The sequence below is a fragment of the Pan paniscus genome, chromosome 16 (assembly GCF_029289425.2).
Source record: "Pan paniscus chromosome 16, NHGRI_mPanPan1-v2.0_pri, whole genome shotgun sequence".
In the NCBI taxonomy this organism is placed as follows: Eukaryota; Metazoa; Chordata; class Mammalia; order Primates; family Hominidae; genus Pan; species Pan paniscus.
This window is the reverse complement of record NC_073265.2, coordinates 79,669,276-79,695,879: the sequence shown is the minus strand read 5'-3', so window position 1 is coordinate 79,695,879 and position 26,604 is coordinate 79,669,276. Positions and strand designations below refer to the sequence as shown.

General features: G+C 47.7%; 1 long non-coding RNA gene across 1 annotated transcript in view; it reads right to left on the bottom strand.

Moving 5' to 3' along the window:
- The window catches only part of LOC134729106 (uncharacterized), a 58,909-nt gene that overhangs the window by 12,910 nt on the left and 19,395 nt on the right, over positions 1–26,604 (bottom strand). The window contains exon 2 of the long non-coding RNA XR_010109990.1: positions 15,373–15,609. This is a non-coding gene — a long non-coding RNA (uncharacterized LOC134729106). The remainder of the gene's footprint in view (positions 1–15,372; positions 15,610–26,604) is intronic.

Below are 26,604 nucleotides of genomic sequence, written 5' to 3'. Positions count from 1 at the left end.
GACATCTTCTTCTCTCCCCTGGTCTCAAGCCACAGGGTCATTTTTTCTTTGATCTTTTCAAAGTCACCTTCCTTAAGCCTGAGATGTGGATGGCCATGCCCAGCCTCTCCCTCCCTGGTGCTTTATTTATTTTTTTTAGAGACAGAATCTTGCTCTGTCATGCAGGCTGGAGTGCAGTGTGTGATCATGGCTCACTGCAGCTCAAGAGATCTTCCCGCCTCGGCCTCCTAAAGCACTGGGGTTACAGGCATGAGACACCATGCCTGGCCTCCCTGAAGATGTGAGGTGACATGGTTGCTGTCTTCCAAGTTTTCACTCCACATAAGTTCAAATCCCATCTTCGGCACCTACTGGGCAAGATCCTTTAGTCTCTCTTACCTTCAGTTCCTCAGAGTCTCACTTTGTTGCCCAGGCTGGAGTGCAGTGGTGCGATCTCAGCTCACTGCAACCTCTGCCTCCAGGGTTCAAGCAATTCTCCTGCCTGAACCTCCTGAATAGATGGGATTACAGGCATGTGCCACCACACCAGGCTAATTTTTGTATTTTTAGTAGAGATGGGGTTTCACCATGTTGGCCAGGCTGGTCTTGAACTCCTGACCTCAAGTGGTCTGCCTGCCTCGGCCTCCCAAAGTGCTGGGATTACAGGCATGAGCCACTGCACCCAGCTGCAAGCAGCTTTTTGATGACCTCCTATGGGAGATGAGATTTGTGAAGCTGACAGCATAGCACAGTTGTTAGGACACCAGACTGTGGACCCTCAGTTGGCTGACCTTGGTGGCTCAGATTCCAGCTCAGCCCTTTTCTTTCTGGGTGGCAATGGGCAAAGTGCTGAAGCACTTTCTGTGTAAATTTTCTCATCTATAAAATGAGGATAACAAAAGCATGGTTGTGAGGACTAACACAGCTAAAGCACTTAGACAGCTGCATCCAATAGTGTAGCCATCAGCCACAGTACCTACTGAGCACTTGAAATGTGGCTTGTCTATCCCAGCTACTTGGGAGGCTGAGGCAAGGAGAATTGCTTGAACCTGGCAGGCGGAGATTGCAGTGAGCTGAGATCGCAACAATGCGAGACTCCATCTCAAAAAAAAAAAGAAAAAGAAAAAGAAAAAGAAAACATGGTTTGTCTAAACTGAGATGTACCCTGCGTGGTGCTCGCGCCTGTAATCCCAACACTTTGGGAGGCTGAGTCGGGAGGCCAGGCACAGTGGCTCACACCTGTAATCCCAACAGTTTGAGAAGTTGAGGCGGGAGGATCGCTTGAGCCCAGGAGTTTGTGACCAGCCTGGACAACATGGTGAGACCCTGTCTCTACAAAAAAAAAAAAAAAAATTTAAAAATTAGCCTGGTGTGGTGGCATGTGCCTGTAGTCCCAGCTACTCGGGAGGCTGAGGAAGGAGGATTGCTTGAGTTTAGAAGGTCAAAGCTGCAGTGAGCCATGATTGTGCCACTGCACTCCAGCCAGGGTGACAGAGTGAGACCCTGTCTCAGAAAAACAAAACAAACAAAAAAACCCTGAAATGTGATGTATGCATAAATTCACATCGGATTTTGAAGACTTCATACAAAAAAGGCCAGGTGCAATAGCTCATACCTGTAATCCCAGCACTTTGGGAGGCTGAGGTGGGTGGATTGTTTGAGTCCAGGAGTTTGAGACCAGCCTGGGCAACATCGTGAAACCCCATCTTTACAAAAAATACAAAACATTATCAGGGCGTGGTGGTACGCGCCTATAGTCCCAACTACTCAGGAGGCTAAGGTGGAAGGATCACCTGAGCCTAGGGGAGGTCAAGGATGTAGTGAGTTGTGATCGTGCCACACTCCAGCCTAGGCAACAGAGTGAGACCCTGTCTCAAAAAAAAAAAAAAAAAAAAGTAAAATAACTCACTAATTATTGATTATATTGGGTTACATAGAATATAATACATAGAATATATTATTTGTTTGTTTGTTTTTGAGATGGAGTCTCACTCTGTTGCCCAGGCTGGAGTGTAGTGGCACCATCTCGGCTCACTGCAACCTCCACCTCCAGGGTTCAACCGGTTCTTCTGCCTCAGCCTCCTGAGTAGCTGGGATTACAGGCGTATGCCATCACACCTGGCTAATTTTTGTATTTTTGGTAGAGACAGGGTTTCCCCATATTGGCCAGGCTGGTCTTGAACTTCTGACCTCAAGTGATCTGCCTGCCTCAGCCTCCCAAACTGCTGGGAGGACAGGAGTGAGCCACTACACTCAGTATAAATAGAATATATTATTACAATTAATTTCACCAGTGGGTTTTTTGTTTTTACTTTTTAAAATGCAGCTACTAGAGTTTTTAAAACTACGCTCTTTTCTGCCATGGTGAAAAGTAAATTAATAAATTAAAAAACAACTACTAGGCCAGGCGCAGTGGCTCACGCCTGTAATCCTAGCACTTTGGGAGGCCGAGGCGGGCGGATCACCTGAGGTCTGGAGTTTGAGACCAGCCTGACCAACATGGAGAAACCCCATCTCCACTAAAAATACAAAATTAGCCGGGCATGGTGGCACATGCCTGTAATCCCAGCTACTCGGGAGGCTGAGGCAGGAGAGTCACTTGAACCCGGGAGGCGGAGGTTGCGGTGAGCCAAGATCACACTATTGCACTCCAGCCTGGGCAACAAGAGTGAAACTCCGTCTCAAAAAAAAACCCAAAAACAAACATTAACAACAACAACAAAACTACCTATGTGGCTTGCATTATGTGTTTATTGGACAGCAGCTGCTTAGAACAAGCCTGGTGTGGAGTAAGTCAGTGTAATTGTTAGCTGCTGTCAGTGTTCAGTGCCTGACACATGGTAAGGGCTTATTGAACAGCAGTTTTTTGGTTTTTGTTTTGTTTTGAAATGGAGTCTAGTTCTTTCACCCAGGCTGGAGTGCGGTGGTGCAATCTCAGCTCACTGCAACCTCCGCCTCCCAGGTTCAAGTGATTCTCATGCCTCAGCCTCCTGAGTAGCTGGGATTACAGGTGCTCCCCACCATGCCTGGCTAATTTTTGTATTTTTAGTAGAGACTGGGTTTCACCATGTTAGCCAGGCTGGTCTCAAACTACTGAACTCAGGCAATCTGCCTGCCTTAAACTCCCAAAGTGCTAGGATTATGAGCATGAGCAACAATGCCTGGCCTGTTTTTTTTTCTTCTTTTTTTGTGACAGGGTCTCACTTTGTCATCCAGGCTGAATGAGTGTAGTGGTGTGATGTCAGCTCACTGCAGCCTAGATGTTCTGGGCTCACACAGTCCTCTCACCTCAGCCTTCTGAATAGCTCTGACTATAGGCATACACCACCATGTCCTGCTAAGTTTTCTACTTTTTTAGAGACGGGGTCTTGCTATGTTGCCCAGGCTGGTCGCAAACTCCTAGGCTCAAGCAATCCTCCTGCCTCAACTTCCCAAAGTGTTGGGATTACAGGTGAGAGCCACTGTGCCTGGCCTTGAATGGCAGTTTTGAAGACTTCTCTCCATCCCCTCTCTTGCCTCTCTGCCTTGGCAATCCAACCTGGAAAGCATCGTCTGTTTCCTTCCCAGCTTGTCCTATTCACCGGCCGTGAGAGCCCTGTCTTTCCTTTTATCCTCCCAACTCCCAGGGCCTCTCCAGGGGTGCCGAGCCCCCCAGTGGATTTCCATGCTGGTGGGACTTTCTGGGTGTCCAGTTTCCCATCACCTCCCCTCTCCCGCCAGCTCTGGGCCCGAGTACCTCTGCGTTCCCCCGGAGTCCACCCACCTGGGGTGTGGTGATCACTCTTTGCCATCGTCACTCTCGGGTTTTCTCCTTAGGCCCTGCACTTCTGAGGCTTGATCTGTGATGCCGGGAGAGATGGGACGCTGCCAGAAGGGGCTACTGGCAGGCTGCCAAGAGGCTGCCCACAGAGGCCTTTGCCCTGACAAATTCACCCCTGGGGCCCTGGGTCTGCCCTCCGCCTGGCAGCTGGTGGAGAAGAGAGCCAGGTCCCAGCTGTGGACTCAGACTAATCAATTGCTCAGGAGGCCAATATATACACCAGGTGGTAAGTTTTCAATGCATTTAGCAGGGTGAGACCGGTTTTTGTTTAGGAAAATATCTTGATAGCCACTTTTGTTGAGGAAAGGGAGGTGCTAAGGACATAGTTGAAGGAAGATGTTTAAACACAGGAGGAATCAAACGGCTTTACAGAGAACGTTAACCGGAACTTGGGGGCGAGGGACCCCAAAAGAGAAGAAGAAATGGAAGGATGGTCATAGAAATGAAGGACGAAGGAGGGAGGAGGGAGGGAGAAAACAAAATGGCAAGGGCAGAGCCTGGGAGGTAGGTGTCCACTGAGAATTTCACAGTGGCGGGGAGACCAAAGGGCTTTTTTTTTTTTTTTTTTTTTGAGACTCTTGTTGCCCAGGCTGGAGTGCAATGGCGTGATCTCAGCTCACTGCAACCTCCGCCTCTGGGTTCAAGTGATTCTCCTGCCTCAGCCTCCCGAGTAGCTGGGATTATGGGCATGTGCTGCCACACCCGGCTAATTTTGTATTTTTAGTAAGACGGAGTTTCTCGATGTTGGTCATGCTGGTCTTGAACTCCCAACCTCAGGTGATCCGCCCGCCTCAGCCTCCCAAAGTGTTGGGATCACAGGAGTGAGCCACTGCACCCAGCCTCAAAGGACTTTTTTTTTCTTTTCTTTTTTTTTTTTTTGGTGATGGAGTCTTGCTCTGTGGCCCAGGCTGGAGTACAGTGGTGCGATCTCAGCTCACTACAGCTTCTGCCTCCCAGGTTCAAGCAATTCTCCTGCCTCAGCCTCCTGAGTAGCTGGGACTACGGGCGCATGCCACCACCCCCGGCTAATTCTTTAATTTTTAGTAAAGACGGGGTTTCACCATGTTGGCCAGGCTGGTCTCGAACTCTTGTCCTTGTGATCTGCCTGTCTTGGCCTCCCAAAGTGTTGGGATTACAGGCATGAGCCACCATGCCAGACCTCAAAGGACTTTTAAGAACAGGCTCTGTACTATTCTTTTTGAAATGGTTTGTTTTCCTACTAAGTACACCCCAGTACACCCCTCTATTGCCCAAGCCTTCAGTAAAAGCTGTATCTCATGTGACAAGAAAGCATAGAAAGGCCGGGCACGGTGGCTCACACCTGTAATCCCAGCACTTTCACTTTGGGAGGCTGAGGCGGGTGGGTCACCTGAGGTCAGGAGTTTGAGACCAGCCTGGCCAACATGGTGAAACCGCATCTCCATTAAAAATACAAAAAAGCTGGGCGTTGTGGCTCACGCCTGTAATCCCAGCACTTTGGGAGGCCAAGGTGGGTGGATCATGAGGTCAAAAGTTCAAGACCAGCCTGATCAACATGGTGAAACCCCATCTCTACCAGAAATACAAAAATTAGCCGGGTGTGGTGGCGGGTATCTGTAGTCCCAGCTACTCGGGAGGCTGAGACAGGAGAATCGCTTGAACCTGGGAGGCAGAGGTTACAGTGAGCTGAGATCACGTCACTGCACTCCAGCCTGGGTGACAGAACAAGACTGTCTCATTAAAAAAAAAAAAAGAAAGAAAAGAAAAGAAAAGAAAGAAAAAAGAAAGCATAGAAAGAGGGCTTTTTTTTTTTTCTAGGATGGGCACAGAGCAGAGGGACGTCACCGGGAAGTGAGAGGCAGGGACTCAGGAGGTCAACACTGCAGGACTGGGGCCAGGGGGACTGGAAAGCCCTCTAGAATCCTGGAAGCAGTGGGGAGAACGTCAGGGGCCCGACTGCCATGGGATAGGAGTAGGAGGAGACTCGATTTAGAGCTCGAAGGCTAGGGCCACCCAAGCTGTGCAACTGGGCCCAGCCTGGGCAGCTGTCATGCTCGGGCACTTTGTCCCTATCCAGCCTTATCTCATGGCCAGACCAGCATAAAAAACAGGCCTGCGGGGAGGGCCTGGCAGGACTGAGTCTTGTCAAGGAGTAATCTGGGGCTGCACACAGGCTGGCCCTGGCTGTGGTGTGATAAAGGACTCGCCCCAGCCAGGGGCTGAGACCACTGCCCCTCCCCAGGTAGACACTGCCACCTTCTGGCTGTTCGTCAACTGGCTGCCGGCCCCCGCCTCCTCCACACCTCCTTCAAGACAGGCTTTCTCCTCACCAAGAAACAGAATTGTGGAGGTTTCCTTTACCTGCTTACAATCCTGTCTTCCCGGGCTCCCATAAGGTCACCTGAATTAGAGTCTGGGTGATCCCAACCTTTAAAAACAACTTTACAAAACAATCTTTTGAGAGTACCTCTAAAGTGTTCTCTTTTTTTTAAAAAAAAGAGTAACAAGGGTAACTATGGGAGGTGATGAATGTGTCAATCAGCTTGATTGTGATAATCGTCTCACGTGTCCATATACCAAATCATCACGTTGTATGCTTTTAATATGTATACTTTTATTTGTCAATTGTATTTCAACAAAGCAGAAAAAAAACCACTCTAGTCTTTTGGTCTCCTCCCACTGATGGCTTCCCACAACTGTCGTTGCCTCATTTTTCAGTTGATTGGGGGCAGGGCCCCACGGTGTGGTGTCACCGTCACTGGTATGAAGGCATTTGAGGCTACAGACACTGTTCCTGGTTGTTCCTCCTTGGTTTTTGTTGTTTTGTTTGCTGGTTGGTGGGGTGTTTTTCTTTTTGTCTTTTTTTTTTTTGAGACGGAGCCTTGCTCTGTCACTCAGGCTGCAGTGCAATGGTGTGATCTCAGCTCACTGCAACCTCTGCCTCCCGAGTTCAAGAGATTCTCCTGCCTCAATCTCCCAAGTAGCTGGGATTACAGGCACCCACCACCACACCCGGCTAATTTTTGTATTTTTAGTAGAAACTGAGTTTCACCATGTTGGCCAGACTGGTCTAGAACTCTTGACCTTGTGATCTGCCCACCTCAGCCTCCCAAAGTGCTGGGATTACAGGTGTGAGCCACGGCACCCAGCCGGTGGGGTGTTTTTTGCTGGGATTCCCCGGGCCTCTCCACTACTGTGCTCTGTGCCGGCAGGTTTGCTGGGATCCCCGTAACCAGCTTCTTGAGTTTATCAAGGTGTTTGTCTCCCTCCACAGCAACAGTTTGTTAATTTTCCCTCTCTCCTTACCTGAATATGGGGAAATGCTTTCCTGCCTTTCCTCCTGAGAATCACTCTAGCCTGGCCAAAAACCCTTTGTTTTGGTCTCTCCAAGTCAGTGCTGAAACTCAAGCTTTCTCCACCAAAGGGAGTCCCAGCTCTTCACCTCCCAAATCTTCCCGTTCCCAAGTCCCAAACAGGGAAGAGAGCTCGGGCAGCTGTGGAGACTGGAGTCTTGCCTTAGACCCCAAGGACCAGGCCCTTGTCCAGGGAAGCCCTTGGTCCTTGCGGAATCTGCAGGGATGGGGGTGGGGAGAGTGCTGGAGAGACCTCCGGGTGACATGTTCCCCCCGAGACAATGGAAACTCACATGGCCCAGCTGTCCATCCTCCACGGGCTCCACTCCCCAGCCGTCTCTGGCTTGCAGATCCTCTTAACACAGCATGTTTCCTTCCCTCCCCTCCACAGAGTTGGCTGACTCATTAGGCACTTCCCACAATCCAGTTCCTTCATCCCCCTGCCGCCCCTGCCACAAGCTTCCTGCAGGAGTCTGGAGGACCTCAAATATTTCCAAGGAGGCCAGACTTTGGGAGGCTGAGGACTTCACGGCCCGAGGGGAGAGCAAGCCGTCCGGCCGCTGAGACCCACTCAGACCACGAACAGGGCAGGTGCTCAGAGGGCTCGCCCTCCCATCCACCCCAAACTGGCTGTTGGACATTCTAGTGTTGACCCAGAGAAAGAAGCTGAGGCAAAATCAATATACAGGGTTAATTTGGGCCAAGAGTGAGGACAGCCATTGGGGACACACTTCAAGTTGCCTTGGCGTATGCTCTGTGTTCGGCTTTTGTTACAAGCGGGCCTTTAAAGGCAAAAGGAGACAAGGAGTGGGTGATTCAACAATGTTCTCATTAGTTTGCAGGAATAACATTGGCTTGTGATTGGCTATGCATTGTTGAGCTATGGGGTATGAGTTATAGTGTCTGGAATATGGCATTTTATGGCTATGTGGTGTCAGTTAGTCTAGAGCCCATATAGCAAGTGGCTTCAAGAGGTAATTATTTAGCTTGGTGGTCGGGGGCGGGTGAGATGTGACTGCTGTCATATGCTGTTGCATTTCTTTTTTGAGACAGAGTCTTACTCTGTTGCCCAGGCTGGAGTGCAGTGGTGCAATCTTGGCTCAAGCGATTCTCCTGCCTCAGCCTCCTGAGTAGTTGGGATTACAGGCGTGTGCACCAGTACGCCCAGCTAATTTTTTTTTTTTGAGACAGAGTCTCGCTCTCTCACTCTGTCACCCAGGCTGGAGTGCAGTGGTACGATCTCGGCTCACTGCAACCTCTGCCTCCTGGGTTCAAGTGATTCTCCTGCCTCAGCCTCCCGAGTAGCTGGGATTACAGGTACACCATGCACAGCTAATTTTTTGTATTTTTAGTAGAGATGGGGTTTCACCATGTTGGCCAGGCTGGTCTCGAACTTCTGACCTTGTGATCTGCCCATCTGGGCCTCCCAAAGTGCTGGGATTACAGGTGTGAGCCACTGCGCCCAACCTGCTGTTGCATTTCAAAGATTCTCTGGGCCTGATAACGAAAGGGGGACTTGCATTCTTTTTTTTTTTTTTTTTTTTTTTTTGAGATGGAGTCTCATTCTGTCACCCAGGCTGGAGGGCAATGGTGTGATTTCGGCTCACTGCAACCTCTGCCTCCCGGGTCGAAGCCATTCTCTTGCCTCAGCCTCCCGAGTAGCTGGGATTACAGGCACCCGCCACCATGCCCAGCTAATTTTTTGTATTTTTAGTAGAGACAGGGTTTCATTATGTTGGCCAGGCTGGTCTTGAACTCCTGACCTTGTGATCCACCCACCTTGGCCTCCCAAAGTGCTGGTATTACAGGCATGAGCCACCGCGCCTGGCCTGGGACTTGCATTCTTCAGATAAAGTTTTTTATTGTTGTTGTTTTGTTTTTGAGATGGGATCTCTGTTGCTCAAGCTGGAGTGCAGTGGCACGATCTCGACTTACTGCAGCCTTGAACTCCTGGGCTCAAGTGATCCTCCTACCTCAGTCTCCTGAGTAGCTAGGACTACAGGTGTGCACCATGCCAGTTAATTTTTTATTTATTGTAGAGATGGGGTATTGTTATGTTGCCTAGGCAGGTCTCGAACCCCTAGGCTCAAGTGATTCTCCTGCCTCAGCCTCTGAAAGTTTTGGGACTACAGGCGTGAGTCTCCACACCTAGCCAACACAACACTTCTAATGCCAAACGTTTGGGCTTTTTTTCTCCATACAACAAGTAATTCTGCAGCAGACACCAGTTGGGATTCCCATAATTCAATTCAATTCTGACATGATCTACCTGGAGATACAGGGGGTGAGCTCTGGAAGGGTCCTGAGCACAGGAGTGTTGGGAATAGGCCTCCAAAATCTGGCCATAAACTGGCCCCAAAACTGGCCATAAACAAAGTCTCTGCAGCACTGTGACATGTTCGTGATGGCCACGACGCCCACGCTGAAGGTTGTGGGTTTACTGGAATGAGGGCAAGGAACACCTGGCCCACCCAGGGCGGAAAACCGCTTAAAGGCGTTCCTAAACCACAAACAGAGCATGAGTGATCTGTGCCTTAAGGACATGTTCCTGCTGCAGATAACTAGCCAGAGCCTATCCCTTTGTTTCCGCCCATCTCTTTGTTTCTTATAAGGAATACTTTTAGTTAATCTATAATCTACAGAAATAATGCTTATCACTGGCTTGCTGTCAATAAATACGTGGGTAAATTTCTGTTCAGGGCTCTCAGCTCCGAAGGCTGTGAAATCCCTGATTTCCCACTCTGCACTCTGTATTTCTGTGTGTGTGTCTTTAATTCCTCTAACGCCGCTGGGTTAGGGTCTCCCTGACCGAGCTGGTCTCAGCACAGGAGCTTCCATCTCTGTGGAGGTGGGGTGTACCACCCTCCCAGCGGATGGAAGTCTTCTTGTTCACCCACCTGGAAGCTCTCTGAACACTGTCCTTTTGGGTTTTGTGGGTGATTCCTAGTCATGATTGATTACATCATTGGCCATAACAAATATGTTTTTCTTTTTTTTGAGACAGGGTCTTGCCCTGTCGCTCAAGCTGGAGTACAGTGGTGTGATCTCTGCTCACTGCAACCTCCACCTCCCAGGGTCAAGCGATTCTTGTGCTTCAGCCTCTTGAGTAGCTGGTGTGCGCCACTACACTCAGCTAATTTTTTGTATTGTTAGTGGAGACATGGTTTTGCCGTGTTGCCCAGGCTGGTCCGGAACTCCTGAGCTGAGGCAATCCTTCTGCCTCAGCCTCCCAAAGTGCTAGGATTACAGGTGTGAGCCACAGCTCCCGACCATCCTGTTTTATTTTCTTCTTGCATGTATCCTTTTCTGAAGCTTGAGCTCCAGGGCCCCTTCACCTGCATAGGCCCCTTCCAAGGGTCAGTACCTAATTCTGCATTACTTTCTTAAAAAGGACTCCCTTGTCCTGCCAATCCAACTAAAAGCTTCAGACTCCATAAAATCTAAATCCATTTGTACCTAGAGCAGAGGACCAGGCTGCAATTAGTACATCCTGTGCCTGCCTCTGGCAGAAAGACAAACTCAGCATTCCTCCTGCCAGGCCACTTCTACAGGTCATTGCTCTCCCCACCTCTTCAGGTCTGAGTGCCAAGAGGCAGCCTGGCCCAAGAGTCTTCATAACTGCCCTGCTAACAGTGCCCTGGATTGGCGGGGAGGGGGTGTCAAAACTCCAAGAGCTGCCGTGTGTACTTCTCTCTTCTGGATACCTTCCACCTTGACTCTGCCAAACAGACATAAACCTTCTCAACCAGCAACCACACCACTCTAAACTACTCAGAAAAGAGGTTGAAAAACCAGTAAGACTTCTGCAGAATCTCTTTCCTTTCCAATCTGCAAAGCTAACCCTTACCTCTATCCCCTACCCCACCTCTTACCAGCCTGGGAAAATACAGTTGGCCCTCTGTATCTGTGGGTGCTGTATCTGTCATGCGTGTCCGTGACACGTGAAGTGTTGGGGTGGCGAAAATTTTGGGGGGTGGTATGGAGAGATAATGGAAGATGTTTCTCAGGGCTGCTTCGAGCAGGATTAGGGGCAGCGTGGGAATCCAGAATGGGAGAGATTAAACTGAAGAAAGATTTTGGGGTAAGGGGTGATGTTGTGGGGTTGTTAGAAGGAGCATTTGTCATATAGAATGATTGGTGATGGCCTGGAAGCGGTTTTTTATGAATTGAGAAACTAAACAGAAGACACAAGGTCCGAATAAGAGAAAGAGAAAGACAGGTATTAAAGGACTAAGAATTGGGAGGACCCAGGACATCCAATTAGAGAGTGCCCAAGGGGGTTCAGCATAATTATTTGCTTGGTTGGCGAGTTTTTGGGCTCTATCCTTGAGTTTTTTTATGTTGTATACCAGGCCAGATTGATTTAGGTAAAACAAAAACAAAAACAAAAAAAACACTTTATTTAAAAATATATGGAGTCTTTTTTTTTTTTAGCAGTGAGTAAGTCGAGGCCTCCACAATTTTGGAGGAAAGAGAAATGCAAAGCCAGAAATTGTTTGTTAAAGAAGGGTTAGAAATGTCTAGGAGAGAGTGAGTGAGATTGATAGTGTGGTGGAGATAGCTGGGGAGAGGTAGAGGGTGGCATAAGAACGGGAACAAGAATAAGAGTGAGTATAAAAGTAAAGAATAGGACTTCATCAGGGTGAAAGTACTGGAGTGTACCCTGTCAGCAAAGATGATCTATCCACTTTAAGAGAGACTTAATGGTGCCGGTTTGAGGTAAAACCAGGAGATATCAGTTATGATGGTTTGGAGGAAAAGTGTAAACTGGCAGTGAAAACAAGGGCAGGGTATTTACAAGTAGTTGAGAATAATGAATATGAGTATGACTAGACAGAAGATAGCAGGGATGACAAGTTTTTGGGGTGCAGTTCAAGTTGGGATGGTGTCTGGAATGAGACTGGGTCCTAATAAAAAGGACTGTCCATACAGGAGCTTAAATGGGCTTTACTAGCACCCTGAGGACAGGCTCTAATTCTGAGAAGGGCGAGAGGTAAAATTACTGTCCAGTCCTTTTGAAGCTGGAGGCTGAGCTTGGTGAGGTATGTCTTTAAAAGACTATTAGTCCGTTTTACCTTTCCTGAAGATTGAGGACGGTAAGGGCTATGAAGATTTTACTACTGAATACCAAGAGCCTGAGAAACTGCTTGGTGATTTGACTAATAAAGGTCGGTCCGGTATCGGACTATATAGCCATGGGAAGGCCAAACCGAGGAACTATGTCTGATAGAAGGGAAGAAATGACTGTGGTGGCCTTCTCAGACCCTGTGGGAAAGGCCTCTACCCATCCGGAGAAAGCGTCTACCCAGACCAAGAGGTATTTTAGTTTCCTGACTCGGGGCATGTGAGTAAAGTCAATTTGCCAGTCCTAGGTGGGGGCAAATCCCTGAGCTCGATGTGTAGGGAAGGGGAGGGGGCCTGAACAATCCCTGAGGAGTAGGAGAATAGCAGATGGAACACTGAGAAGTGATTTCCTTGAGGATAGATTTAGCCGGACACGATTAGCAGGGAGAGCATGTGTGTTTTCATGAAGAATTATGCCGAGATAGGTAATGGATGAGGAAGGAATTTGGGCTTGACTGAAGTAATGGGGGCTGTCCGTGAAGCCTTGAGGCAGTACAGCCCAGGAAATTTGCTGAGCCTGATGGGTGTCAGGGTCAGTCCAAGTGAAAGTGAAGAGAGGCTGGGATGGGGCGCAAAGGAATAGTAAAGAAAGCATGTTTGAGATCCAGAACAGAATAATGGCTTGTGGAGGGGTTGTGGAGGGAGGTATTGAGGAGGAGAGTATATGAGTTCGTCACCATGGGGTGGATAGGCAAAACAATTTGGTTGATAAGGCGCAGATCCTGAACTAACTTGTAAGACTTGTCCGACTTTTGGACAGGTAAAATAGGGGAATTGTAAGGAGAGTTTATAGGCTTTAAAAGGCCATGCTGTAACAGGTGAGTGATAACAGGCTTTAATCCTTCTAAAGTGTGCTGTGGGATGGGATATTGGCGTTGAGCAAGGTAAGGGTGATTAGGTTTTAATGGGATGGTAAGGGGTGCATGATCGGTCGCCGAGGAGGGAGTAGAGGTGTCCTATACTTGTGGATTAAGGTGGGGAGATACAAGGGGAGGATGCGAAGGAGGCTTTGAACTGGGGAAAAGGGTGGCAATGAGGTGTGGCTGTAGCCCAGGAATAGTCAGGGAAGCAGATAATTTAAAGTGTCTTGGCCTAATAAGGGAACAGGGCAGGTGGGGATAACAAAAGGAGTGCATAAAAGAATGTTGTCCAAGTTGGCACCAGAGTGGGGGAATTTTAAGGGATTTTGAAGCCTGGCCATCAATACCCACAACAGTTATGGAGGCAAGGGAAACAGGCCCTTGAAAAGAAGGCAATGTGGAGTGTGTAGCCTCCGTATTGACTAAGAAGGGGACTGACTTACCCTCCACTTTAAGAGTTACCCAAAGCGTCTGTGATGGTCCAGGAGGCTTCTGAGGTGATTGAGCAGTGTCAGTCTTCAGCTGCGAAGCCAAGAAGATCTGGGAAGGAGTCAGTCAGAGAGCCTTGGGCCAGAGCTTTAGGGGCTCTAAGAGTGGCTGCTGGGCAAGCTGGGCGGTTTGATTTCCAGTGGATCCCTGCACAGATTGGACACAGCTTGGGAGAAATCCTGGGCTGCTGGCATTCCTTGACCCGGTGGCCAGATTTCTGGCACTTGAAGCAAGGTCCTGATGGAGGAGGTCCTGCAGGAATGCTTGAGCGCTGCGGCTTAGGCATCTATGGCTTAGGTATCTACGGCTTAGGCATCTACGGCTTAGGCATCTACGGCTTAGGCATCTACGGCTTAGGCATTTTGAAGTTCTTGTGTGCTGGAGATGTGGCTGGGGTTTCTCTCACAGTGGAGGCAAGGAATTGCAACTCAGAAATATTTTGCTACTTGGCTGCCTCTACTCTATTATTGCATACCTTGAAGGTGAGGTTAATTAAGTCCTGTTGTGGGGTTTGAGGGCCGGAATCTAATTTTTGGAGCTTTATCTAACGTCGGGAGCGGATTGGGTAATAAAATGCATATTGAGAATAAGACGGCTTCCTGACCCTTCAGGGTCTAGGGCTGTAAAGCGTCTCAGGGTTGCTGCCAAATGAGCCATGGACTGGGCTGGGTTTTTATATTTGATGAAAAAGAGCCTAAACGCTAACTGATTTGGGAGAGGTCAGATAAAGAAAAAGGAGCATTAACCTTGACTATGCCTTTAGCTCCAGCCACCTCTTTAAGATGAAATTGTTGGGCAGGTGGGGGAGGGCTAGTTGCAGAACAAAACTGTAAGCTGGACTGGGTGTGAGGAGGGTAGGTGACAGAAGGATTATAGGATGGGGGAGCGGAGGCTGAGGAAGAATTGGAGCCTGATTCAGCCTGGCAGGGAAAGACCTGAGGAGGAGCAGTTTGGGGAGGAGGGGAGAGGTCAGATGGGTCAGTAGAAAAGGAAGATTGAAAAGACTCAGTGACGCTTGGGGTTGGGACTGAGGGGACAGGTGGGAGGGAAAGAAGGAGGATTTGGGATGAGTAGCATTGGAAACAGAGACTAGGGAGGGACCGATGTGTAAAAGAATGCCTGGACATCAGGCATCTCAGACCATTTGCCCATTTTACGACAAGAATTATCTAGATCTTGTAGGATGGAAAAATCGAAAGTGCCGTTTTCTGGCTATTTGGAACCACTGTCGAGTTTGTGTTGGGGTTAAGCGGCATTGCAGAAGAAAATAAGGGGTTTAGGTTTTAGGTCAGGTGTGAGTTGAAGAGGTTTTAAGTTCTTGCCAGGCTAAGGGAGAAGAAGGAGGAATGGAGGGTAGAAGGTTGCCCATAGTGAAGGAGGCAAGCCCAGAGAAAAGAGAGGGTGGAGACACGGAGAGAAGGGGTGGGGGGTGCTTGCCCCCCCCGGAAAGTGGTGCTTGCCACTAAGGGTGAACGATCAAGGCAGGCTTCCCAGCGGTGATCAGACACCTCTGAAATGTGGGTGAATAATCAAGCAGGCATCCCCACAGTGATTAAACACCAAGGGAAGATTGTCTTCCCGAGTCCATGACCGGCACTGGAGTTTTGGGTTCACAGATAAAATGTGTCTCCTCTGTCTCTACCAGAAAAGGAAAGGAACTGAAATTAAGAGAAGGGAGAGATTGAAGGATGGTGCCAAGATTGAATGGAGAAAGAGGTTGAGGGATAGTGAGAGAGGTTGGAGAAGAGAGTAAAAAGAGGCCGCTTACCCGATTTAAAATTGGTGAGACGTTCCTTGGGCTGGTTGGTCCGAAGACCCAAGGTCGTAGGTGGATCTTTCTCCTGGAGCAAAGAGCAGGAGGACAGGGGATTGATCTCCCAAGGAAGGGCCCCCAATCCAAGTCACAGCACCAAATGTCACGCGCATCCGTGTGAAGAGAGTCCACCAACAGGCTTTGTGTGAGCAATAAAGCTGTTTATTTCACCTCAGTGCAGGTGGGCTGAGTCTGAAAAAAGAGTTAGCAAAGGGTGGTGGGATTATCATTAGTTCTTATAGGGATAGGCATACAAAGTACATTATTAAGAGCAGGGGAGAATATTACAAAGTACCTTCTTTTTTTTTTTTTTTTTTTTTTTGAGACAGAGTCTTGCTCTGTCGCCCAGGCTGGAGGGCAGTGGCATGATCTCGGCTCACTGCCACCTCTGCCTCCCAGGTTCATGCCATTCTCCTGCCTCAGCCTCCTGAGTAGCTGGGATTACAGGTGCCCACCACCACGCCTGGCTAATTTTTTGTATTTTTAGTAGAGACGGGGTTTCACCGTGTTAGCCAGGATGGTCTCAAGCACAGAAAAATCATATTTGAAGGGTCATGCACGGTGGCTCACACCTGTAATGTCAGCACTTTGGGAAGCTGAGGCAGGAGGATCGCTTAAGGCCCGGAGTTTGAGACCAGCTTGGGCAACATAGCAAGACCCCATCTCTACCAAAAAAAAAAAAAAAAAAAAAAAAGCAGGCATGGTGGTGCATTCCTGTAGTCTCAACAACTTGGGAGGCTGAGGTAAGAGAATCGTTGGAACTCAGGAGTTCAAGGCTGCAGTGAACTATTGTTGGTGCCACTGCACTCCAGGCTGGGTGACAGAGTGAGACTCTGTCTCCAGAAAAAAAAAAATTGGAAAAAATTGAAAAAATCATTGTGCCTTACTGAACATGTACCCTTTTCCTTGTCATTGTCTCCCAAACAATACAGCATAAAAACTATTTACATAGCATTTAGATTGTATTACATATTATGTGTAAAATCTAGAGATTTAAAGTATATGGGAGGATGTGGGTAAGTTATATGCAAATACTATGCCATTTTATATCAGGGACTTGAGCATGTATGGATTTGGGCACCCAAGGAAGGTCCTGGAACCAATCCCCCACAGATACTGAGGGCTGACTGCACAATGTTTAGCACACAAGCTTTAACTCTCCCACTGCCTGGCCCTTGGCAGGCCTGACTAGTTGATCGCCAAACTCTTTCCAGGTGGGCTCCTATACAACCACTACTGATAGATCAGAATGGAAACCTATTTCCCTCCTAATGAAACTCAGATCAAAATTATTGAACCGGCAAATCTTTTTCAAGGGAAAAGGACCAATGCTTGCAATAAATTCCATCTATGTTGACCACAGGGAGGTCAATTCTAAGAATGTATTTTCTTTTTTTGTTTTTTGAGACAGAGTCTTGCATTGTCACCCAGGCTGGAGTGCAATGGCATGATCTCGGCTCACTGAAACCTCCGCCTCCCGGGTTCAAGCCATTCTCCTGTCTCAGCCTCCCATGTAGCAGGGATTACAGGTGCCCACCAGCATGCCCAGCTAATTTTTATATTTTTAGTAGAGATGGGGTTTCACTATGTTGGCCAGGCTGGTCTCAAACTCCTGACCTCGTGATCTGCCTGCTTCTGCCTCCCAAAGTGCTGGGATTACAGGCGTGAGCCACCGTGCCCCGCCTCTAAGAGTGTATTTTCTATTTGATCAAATAAGGGGAAGCCTCAGGGGATCTTGTGGTACATCCTGTGACAAAATGGGATAATCACTGACCTGGAACTGGGAGTTCTGCTTTGTTCTGGGCAAAATGACTAACTTCCTTATTTTGTATGGGGGGTTACTATGCATGTTAAGTGATCTTAAGAAAGTGAGTGGATTAGTGAGGGTTCTCTAGAGGGACAGAACTAACAGGATAGATGTATGTATGAAACAGTTTTTTTTTTATTATTTTTTATTTTTCTCAGACTGAGTCTCACTCTGTCACCCAGGCTGGAGTGCAATGGCGCAATCTCAGCTCACTGCAACCTCCACCTCCTGGGTTCAAGTGATTCTCCCACCTCGGCCTTCCAAGTAGCTGGGATTACAGGCACCCACCATCATGCCCAGCTAATTTCTGTATTTCTGTAGAGACAGGGTTTCACCATGTTGGCCAGGCTGGTCTTGAACCTCTGACCTCAGGTGATCTGCCTGCCTCGCCTTCCCAAAGTGCTGGGATTACAGGCATGAGCCACCGTGCACGGCCGAAAGGGAGTTTATTAGGGAGAATTGACTCACACCATCACTAGGTGAAGTCCCATGATAGGCTGGCTGCAAGCTGAGGAGCAAAGAAACCAGTAGAGGCTCAGTCCCCAGAACTGCAAAAGTAGGGAACCTGACAGCGCAGCCTTCAGTCTGTGGCCAAAGGCTGGGGAGCCCCTGGCAAACCACTATGTTGTCCAAGAGTCGAAAGGCTGAAGTGCTGGGATGACAGGTGTGAGCCACTGCGCCCAGCCTTTATTTATTTATTTATTTATTTATTTATTTATTTATTTATTTATTTATTTTAGAGGCAGGGTCTCACTATGTTGTCCAGGCTGGAGTGTGGTGGCTATTCATAGGCAGGATCCCACTGCTGATCAGCACAGGAGTTTTGACCTGCTTCATTTCTGATCTGGGTCGGTTCACCCCTCTTTAAGCAACCTGGTGGTCCCCCGCTCCTGGGAGGTCACCATATTAATGCTGAACATAGTGTGGACACCCGGTTGGCACAGTGCACTACAGCCCAGAACTCCTGGGCTCAAGCCATCCTCCTGCTTGAGCCTCCTGTGTAGTTAGGGCTACAGGTGTGCGCCATTGTGCCCAGCCTCGTGGAGTTTTAAATGGGGGGCCATGGTGAGTGGTTCCCAGAACCTGGAGGGAGAGTGTCTTTCTCTGGTGGCAAAAGCAGTAAAAAAGGAGACAATGGACAAGGTTATGGGCTGCAGACAGAACCCATAATCAGCATCTGCCAAGTCTAGTCTCAGCTGCTGGGGCCCTGACACCTGCAGAGATGGTCCCACTGCACCTGTACAGATGGTCTCCGACTTCCAATGCTTCCATTCTGGATTTTTCAACTTTGTGATTGGTTTATTAGGATGTAGCCCCAACCTAAGTCAAAGAACTCCTTATGACTTACGATGGGGTTATGGTTTCTACTGAAAGTGTAATGCTTTCACACCATCATAAAGTTGAAACATCTGAAATCAAACCATTATCAGTCGGGGGACTGTCTGCTGTGCTGTCCAATTAAATGCATTTTCCACATACAACGGGTTTATGGGGCTGTAGCCCCTTGCGAATCGAGGAGCATCTGTATTACTTCCTATTTCAGTTGTTTCTGTTGGCAACCCCTTCTCTTTTCCTCTCAGACTGGCTGTTACACGCCTCCTCCACTATCCTCAGTCCCCCAACTACTCATTCCCTCACCCTCTGCCTCCTCCTTCGAGAAAATACAGGCCACAAGGCAGGAGCCATCTAGCTCCCACCAAACCAGGAGGGCAGGGGAGTGTTCTCTGGTCTGGGACTTCGATCCCCCTACATCTATGGTGTCAGCCATCACTGTCCTCTTGCTAGCATCTTCAGCCTCACCTCTACTAGCTCCCTTTCCTCAGCATAGAAATCTGCTAAGGGCATTCCCAGCTTAAAACAAAACTAAACTAAAACTAAGGCCTGGTGCCTTAGTTTAGTTTTTAAAAAAACACAGTTTCGGCAGGGCGCAGTGGCTCACGCCTGTAATCCCAACACTGTGGGAGGCTGAGGCAGGTGGATCGCTTGAGGTCAGGAGTTTGAGACCAGCCTGGCCGACATGGTGAAACCCCGTCTCTACTAATAGAAAAAATAGCCAGGCATGGTGGCATGTGCCTGTAATCCCAGCTACTTGGGAGGCTGAGGTACAAGAATTGCTTGAATCTGGGAGGTGGAGGTTGCAGTGAGCCGAGATGGTGCCACTACACCCCAGCCTGGGCGACAGAGTGAAACTGTGTTTATGTATGGTTTTTTTTTTTTTTTTTTTTTTTTTGAGACGGAGTCTCGCTGTGTTGCCAGGCTGGAGTGCAGTGGCAGGATCTCGGCTCACTGCAACCTCTGCCTCCCAGGTTCCAACAATTCCCCTGCCTCAGTTTCCCGAGTAGCTGGGACTACATGCGTGCGCCACCACTCCTGGCTAATTTATTTTATTTTAGTAGAGATGGGGTTTCACCATGTTGGCCGGGGTAGTCTTGATCTCCTGACCTTGTGATCTCCCCGCCTTGGCGTCCCAAAGTGCTGGGATTACAGGCGTGAGCCACCGCGCCCTGCTGAAACTGTATTTTTTAAAAAACAAAAACAAAAACAAAAACAAAAAACTAAAACTAAAACCCAAATCCCAAAAGCCCTTCTTCCACCTAGTGTCTCTCTCCGTCTTTCTCCTTCTTGGAAGGGAAGTCTACACTGGCTGGCCCTACTTTGCGACCTCCCTGCCTTTCCTCCACCCACCTATTGGGTCTCCTGCCTTCCCTGCTACAGCCTCCTCACCCACTGGCAAAGAAATGAAGAAACAGACCCTGCCTGGCTCACTGATGGCCTCTTGATTGCCAGATCCCTGGGACACCTTCCGGTGCTCGTTTACTTGTCCACTTTGGAGCTTCCTCGCCACAGTCATCCCCTGGACACCTCTCTCCTGGGACATCTTGCACTTTGTGAGACAGCACCTTCTCTGTCTCCTCTTAGGGGCTCTTAGGTCCTTGTGTCCTCCAGGGTCTTGTCAACGATCCGTCCTCACAGCACACTCTCTCCTTCAGCAAACTTATCAGACTCATGGCTTCTACTACTGCCTCTGTGCTGAGAATGTTTAGTAATAAGCAACATGTCAAAGATGCAAAATAATCACGTGTGAAACAAGGATATTGTGTAAAGAAAGACAGTTGAAGGAAAAAGAAAAAACACCGATAAGCCGGGCGCAGTGGCTCCCACCTGTAATCCCAGTACTTTGGGGGTCTGAGGTGGGCCGATCACAAGGTCAGGAGTTTGAGACCAGCCTGGCCAACATGGTGAAACCCCATCTCTACTAAAAATACAAAAAAAAAAATAGCTGGGTGTGGTGGTGTGTGCCTGTAATCCCAGCCACTTAGGAGGCTGAGGCAGGAGAACCGCTTGAACCTGGGAGGTGGAGATTGCAGTGAGTCAAGATTGCGACTCGGCACTCCAGCCTGGGCAACAAGAGCGAAAATTCCATCTAAAAAAAAAAAAAGGGCCAGGCACGGTGGCTCGTGCCTGTAATCCCAACACTTTGGGATGCCAAGGTAGGTAGATCACCTGAGGTTGAGGTCAGGAGTTTGAGACCAGCCTGGCCAACGTGGTGAAACTCTGTCTCTACTAAAAATACAAAAATTTGGCTGGGCGCGGTGGCTCACCTGTAATCCCAGCACTTTGGAAGGCCGAGGCGGGCGGATCATGAGGTCAGGAGATCAAGACCATCCTGGCTAACGCGGTGAAATCCCGTCTCTACTAAAAATACAAAAAAAAAATTCGCCAGGCGTGGTGGCGGGCGCCTGTAGTCCCAGCTACTTGGGAGGCTGAGGCAGGAGAATGGCGTGAACCTGGGAGGAGGAGCTTGCAGTGAGCCAAGATCACACCACTGCACTCCAGCCTGGGCAACAGAGCGAGACTGTGTCTCAAAATAAAATAAAATAAAAATACAAAAATTAGCTGGGCATGGTAGCGGGTGCCTATAATTCCAGCTACTTGAGAGGCTGAGGCAGGAGAATCACTTGAATCTGGGAGGCGGAGGTTGCAGTGAGCTAAGATTGCACCATTGCACTCCAGCCTGGGCAACAAGAGCAAAACTCCATCTCAAAAAAAAAAAAAAAATGTAAAAGAAAAAACACTGATTAAGACACTTGGGTTCCCCAGACAGTCCTTCTATATGACTGTGGGCAAGTTAACATACCACCCCAAGTCTTGGACTTCTCATCTACAGAACTGGGATAAAAATAGTACCTACTTCATAGGGTTGTTATGAGGATTAAATAGGATAATTCTAGAGCAAGCACTCCGTGCGTGAAGTTGCCAACATTATTTATGACTGTCTCTGTTGTCACTTGCAGGGGTAGAGAAGCAATGGGCAGAAGTGAGATGAAACTAAGAAATGGTAGTTTGGATCCAGGTTTTGAAATACACGAGGGCAGTGGACTTCTAGGGTCTGTTGGCCTAGGCATTCCTAATTCGAGAATGCAAGTATCAAGGGGCCGTGAGCCTAGGAGCAGGCAGCCCCTTCCTAAGGCTGCTGCTCTCTTTCTAGCCATCTGGACGACCTTGTGAGCACCTGACAGGGTGCATTCGGCAAGTGGCTGGCCAGCAAGTGGCTGGCCAGGATGCCCTACATGCGCGTCCCGGCATTCCTGAAATAGCCGCCCTGCAGTGGGGGGAGGTGCTGGTGGATGAGAATGTTAAACAGCTTGGAGCCTCGAAGGGAAAAGGTCACCTCCAGGGCTGTGTCCTCCAGGAGGGGGACACAATTGCCAGAGGAAGGAGTCCCTAAGAAGGATATTGAAGCTGCCCTAAGCTCTTGTGCAGTTGCCACGTCCTGGGCTATACTCCACAAGATCCAAAAGGAGACGTGGGGTGGCTGGAGTGGTGTCTGGAGCCAGCTTGTACAGGCTCATGAGAGCCAACTGTTAAATTCTCAAGAATTTTGCAAGCCAGTTGTTACACACAGCCATTATTAAAAATTAAGTTATATAAACTTATGATTATATTAAAAGACTCAAACTCATCACTTTCTAATTATTTTACTATATTTTACTAGTATCTATGCATTTGAGGACATTTATGTCTGTTGCATCTATATGGTGGAAATATTATAGATGGAAATATACAACTCTGTTCAGTGATGCTGTGTTGGTAGTTTGAAATTGGCCATGGTGGAAATATTTACACTACCGAAATCAGCAAATGCTACAAGTTAGCAAACACACACACACACATACACACACACACACACACACACCCCCCACTGGAGCTGGTTGTTAAACATTTGCCAGCACCTCATTGGACAAACTGATTTCTTTCTTTTTTTTCCCCCCTGAGACGGAATCTTGCTCTGTCACCCAGGCTGGAGGGCAGTGGAGCCGTTTTGGCTCAGTGCAACCTCCGCCTCCTGGGTTCAAGTGATTCTCTTGCCTTAGCCTACCAAGTAGCTGGGATTACAGGCACGTGCCACCATCCCTGGCTAATTTTTGTATTTTTTAATAGAGATGGGGTTTCACCATGTTGGCCAGGCTGGTCTTGAACTCCTGACCTCATGTGATCCACCAACCCTGGCCTTGCAAAGTGCTGGGATTACAGGCGTGAGCCACTGCGCCCAGCCCAAACAAATTGATTTCTAGGAAGTTTGTTGTTAGCCATTTCTTGTGAGTTTCAGTATTAGCCATCTGCCCCACATGAACAGCGCCTGAGTTCCACTGCAGTTTTTTGGGTCTCCCTAACCCAATATCTGAGTGAGCTACCTTACACGTCCCGATCTCACTAGTCCTACCCCAGCCAGAGATGAGAATGATGGTGGCCATTATTCATCACTTATCACATGTTGCATCCATCTTCAGCTGAGTTTTGTTTTTTGTTTTTTGTTTTTTTTGAGACACAATTGTATTCTACCGCCCAGGCTGGACTGCAGTGCAGTTGTGCAGTCTCAGCTCACTGCAACCTCCACCTCCCAAGTTCAAGTGATTTTCCTGCCTCAGCCTCCCCAGTAGCTGGGATTACAGGCACATGGCACCATGCCAGGCTAATTTTAGTATTTTTAGTAGAGAAGGTTTCACCATGTTGGCCAGGCTGGTCTTGAACTGCTGAGCTCAAGTGATCCACCCTCCTTGGCCTCCCAAAGTGCTGGGATTATAGGCATAAGCCACCACACCCAGCCAGCTGAGTACTATTTATTTATTACTATTATTTTTTGAGACGGAGTTTCGCTCTTGTTGCCCAGGCTGGAGTGCAATAGTGTTATCTCAGCTCACTGCAACCTCCACCTCCTGGGTTCAAGCAATTCTTCTGCCTCAGCCTCCCGAGTAGCTGGGATTACAAGTGTGCATCACTACGCTTGGCTAATTTTTATATTTTTAGTAGAGACGGGGTTTCACCATGTTGGCCATGCTGGTCTCAAACTACTGACTTCAGGTGATCTACCCGTCTTGGCCTCCCAAAGTGCTGGGATTACAGGCATGAGCCACTGCACCCACCCAGCTGAGTATATTTTAACCAGCACATTACTATGAGGTTGGTACTAAGCTGTTACTCTACCCATTTTACAGATGATGATAAAGTGAGCCACGGAGAAGTCTGGAAACTCTCCCAAGGCAACCAGCTAGGACAAGGTTGGAGGCCTCACTTAATCACTAGCTCTACTGATAAACAATAATCTGATCATCTGATAAGGGAATTTAATTAAGTGGTTCCATTGCCACTCCTTCATGCTGCCAACCCTGACTACAGCTTTTAAACACCACAGGGCATTGTTTCATGTAGTTTTATTGTTCTTAGTCACAGTAGATAAAACTGTGGACTCTCAAAATGTGGCCTATCCTAGGTCTTCAGGAGACTTTTATGAGTAAATAAGACTGTTCTAGAGTTAATGATCCACTATTTCAGTTGATGTAGGGCTTCTAACTCAATCAATTAGGGGTTGAGATCCAACTATGAAACTAACTCAGTTCAAGACCTGGCCATCTCCCATAAGAGCTAAAGCCTAGAGAGTAAAATTATTGTCAAAAGTTACATAGTTCAGCCACGTGCCGTGGCTCATGCCTGTAATCCCAGCACTTTGGGAGGCCAAGGCGGGCAGATCACCTGAGGTCAAGAGTTAGAGAACAGCCTGACCAACATGGAGATACCTTGTCTCTCCTAAAAATACAAAATTAGCCAAGCGTGGTGGTGCATGCCTGTAATCCCAGCTACTCAGGAGGCTGAGGCAGGAAATCGCTTGAACCTGGGAGGCGGAGGTTGTGGTGAGCCCAGATCGCGCCATTGCACTCCAGCCTGGGCAACAAGAGTGAAACTCCGTCTCAAAAAAAAAGGTAAAACTTACATAGTTCCTAAGAGGTGAGGACAGAATATTAACCTGACTGATTCCAGAGCCCCTGCTCCAGGGAGAGGAATATAATGGACTATTAGGCTGCTAGTAAAAAAACAAAACAAAACCTTGGGAGAAATGATAGTCAAAGGGTACAAATCCTCAATTAGACAGGAGGAATAAGTTTTTTTCTTTGAGATATATTGCACAGCATGGTGAATATAGTAAATAATAATGTGCTATACATTTCAAAGTCACTAAGTGCAAATCTCAAATGTTCTCACTACAAAAATTATAAGAATTTGAGGTAACAGATATGTTAATTAGCTTGATTTAATTTTTCTACATTGTATTCATAAACCATAACACCACTTTGGTTTTTGTTTTATTTTTTTAAGAGATGGGGGTTTCACAATATTGCCCAGGCTAGTCTTGAACTCCTGAACTCAAGCAATCCTCCCACCTTGGCCTCCCAAAGTGCTGAAGTTACTGGTGCCCAGCCCATAACATCACTTTGTAACCCATAGCATATACAATGGTAATTTGCCAATTTACAATTTAAAAATGTGTTGTAGAAGAATATTTAATGGCAAAGAAAAATGCCCTAAAGTATTAAGTAACAGATGAGGGCTAAAAAAATAATTTTTATCAATTCTTGAGAACATATTGTTTTTCACATTTAAACATACCTGAAATCAGGGTGGATAAAAATCAATTCTAGATTAATTATAAGTATCATTGTAAAAGTTTTAAAAAAAGCCTAAAGCTTCTGTACTTTAGGAAGATACTATAGAAGTTTTTTGTTTGTCTGTTTGTTTGTTTTGAGACAGAGTCTCACTCTGTTGCCCAGGCTGGAGTGCAATGGTGAAATCTTGGCTCACTGCAAACTCCACCTCCCGGGTTCAAGCGATTCTCCTGCCTCAGCCTCCCGAGTAGCTGGGACTTCAGGCACATGCCACTACGCCTGGCTAATTTTTTGTGTTTTTAGTACAGATGGGGTTCCACTGTGTCAGCTAGGATGGTCTCGATCTCCTGACCTCGTGATCCGCCCACCTCGGCCTCCCAAAGTGCTGGGATTACAGGTGTGAGCCACCACGCCCGGCCTATAGGAGTTTTCAAAAAGGCATAAGTCTTCTAGAAGATACTATAGGAGAATACTTTCACAATCTTGGGATAGGAAAAGATTTATTACATAGGACATAGAAATAATAAACATAAAAGATATGTTGACAGAGCGTGGTGGCTCACACCTGTAATCCCAGCACTTTGGGAGGCCAAGACAGGTGGATCACCTGAGGTCAGGAGTTTGAGACCAGCCTGGCCAACATGGTGAAACCCTGTCTCTACTAAAAATATAAAAATTAGCTGGGTGTGGTGACAAATGCCTGTAATTCCAGCTATTCTGGAGGCTGAGACAGGAGAATCACTTGAACCTGGGAGGCAGAGGTTGCAGTGAGCTGAGATCATGCCACTGCACTCCAGCCTGGGCAACAGAGCAAGACTCCATCTCAAAAAACAAACAAACAAACAAATAAACAAAAGATATGTTGACCTAGAGGAAAAAACTGAGGGAAAATCATTTATACAAATAGAGAGTTTATTTGGGCCAAGTTGAGGACTGCAACCTGGGAGCACAGATTCAAGTTGCCCTGAATAAATGCTCCAATTAGCAATATTTACAGATGGGTTTTTAAAGGAAAAAAGGAGAAGCAGTCCCTAAATGGTCTACCAAGAATTTACATTAAAATAATATAAGCTATTGATTGGCTATCCATTGATTTTTTTTGTATCAGGAATTCCAGGACATGAAGATAACAGATAAGGAAAAAAAAAAAAAAAAAAAAAAAAGGCCTTTAAACAGGTGCCCCAGGCCTGAATGTGGGAGGGCCTGGGGAGCTGTGACTGAAGTCCCATACTCAAGTCTCTCTGGGCCTGATCAATTTTGTATACAATTTCACATAGCTCAGACTGTTCTGAGCTATTTTTCTTTTCTCAGGTCAATAAGTTGGACTACATTAAAATTAAGAGTTTTTGTGCATCGAAAGATGTGTTAAAAAAATAAAGCAAGCCATTGAGTAAGAGGACATTTGCAACACATACATCCAAAAAGGAGACTCTGGGCGTG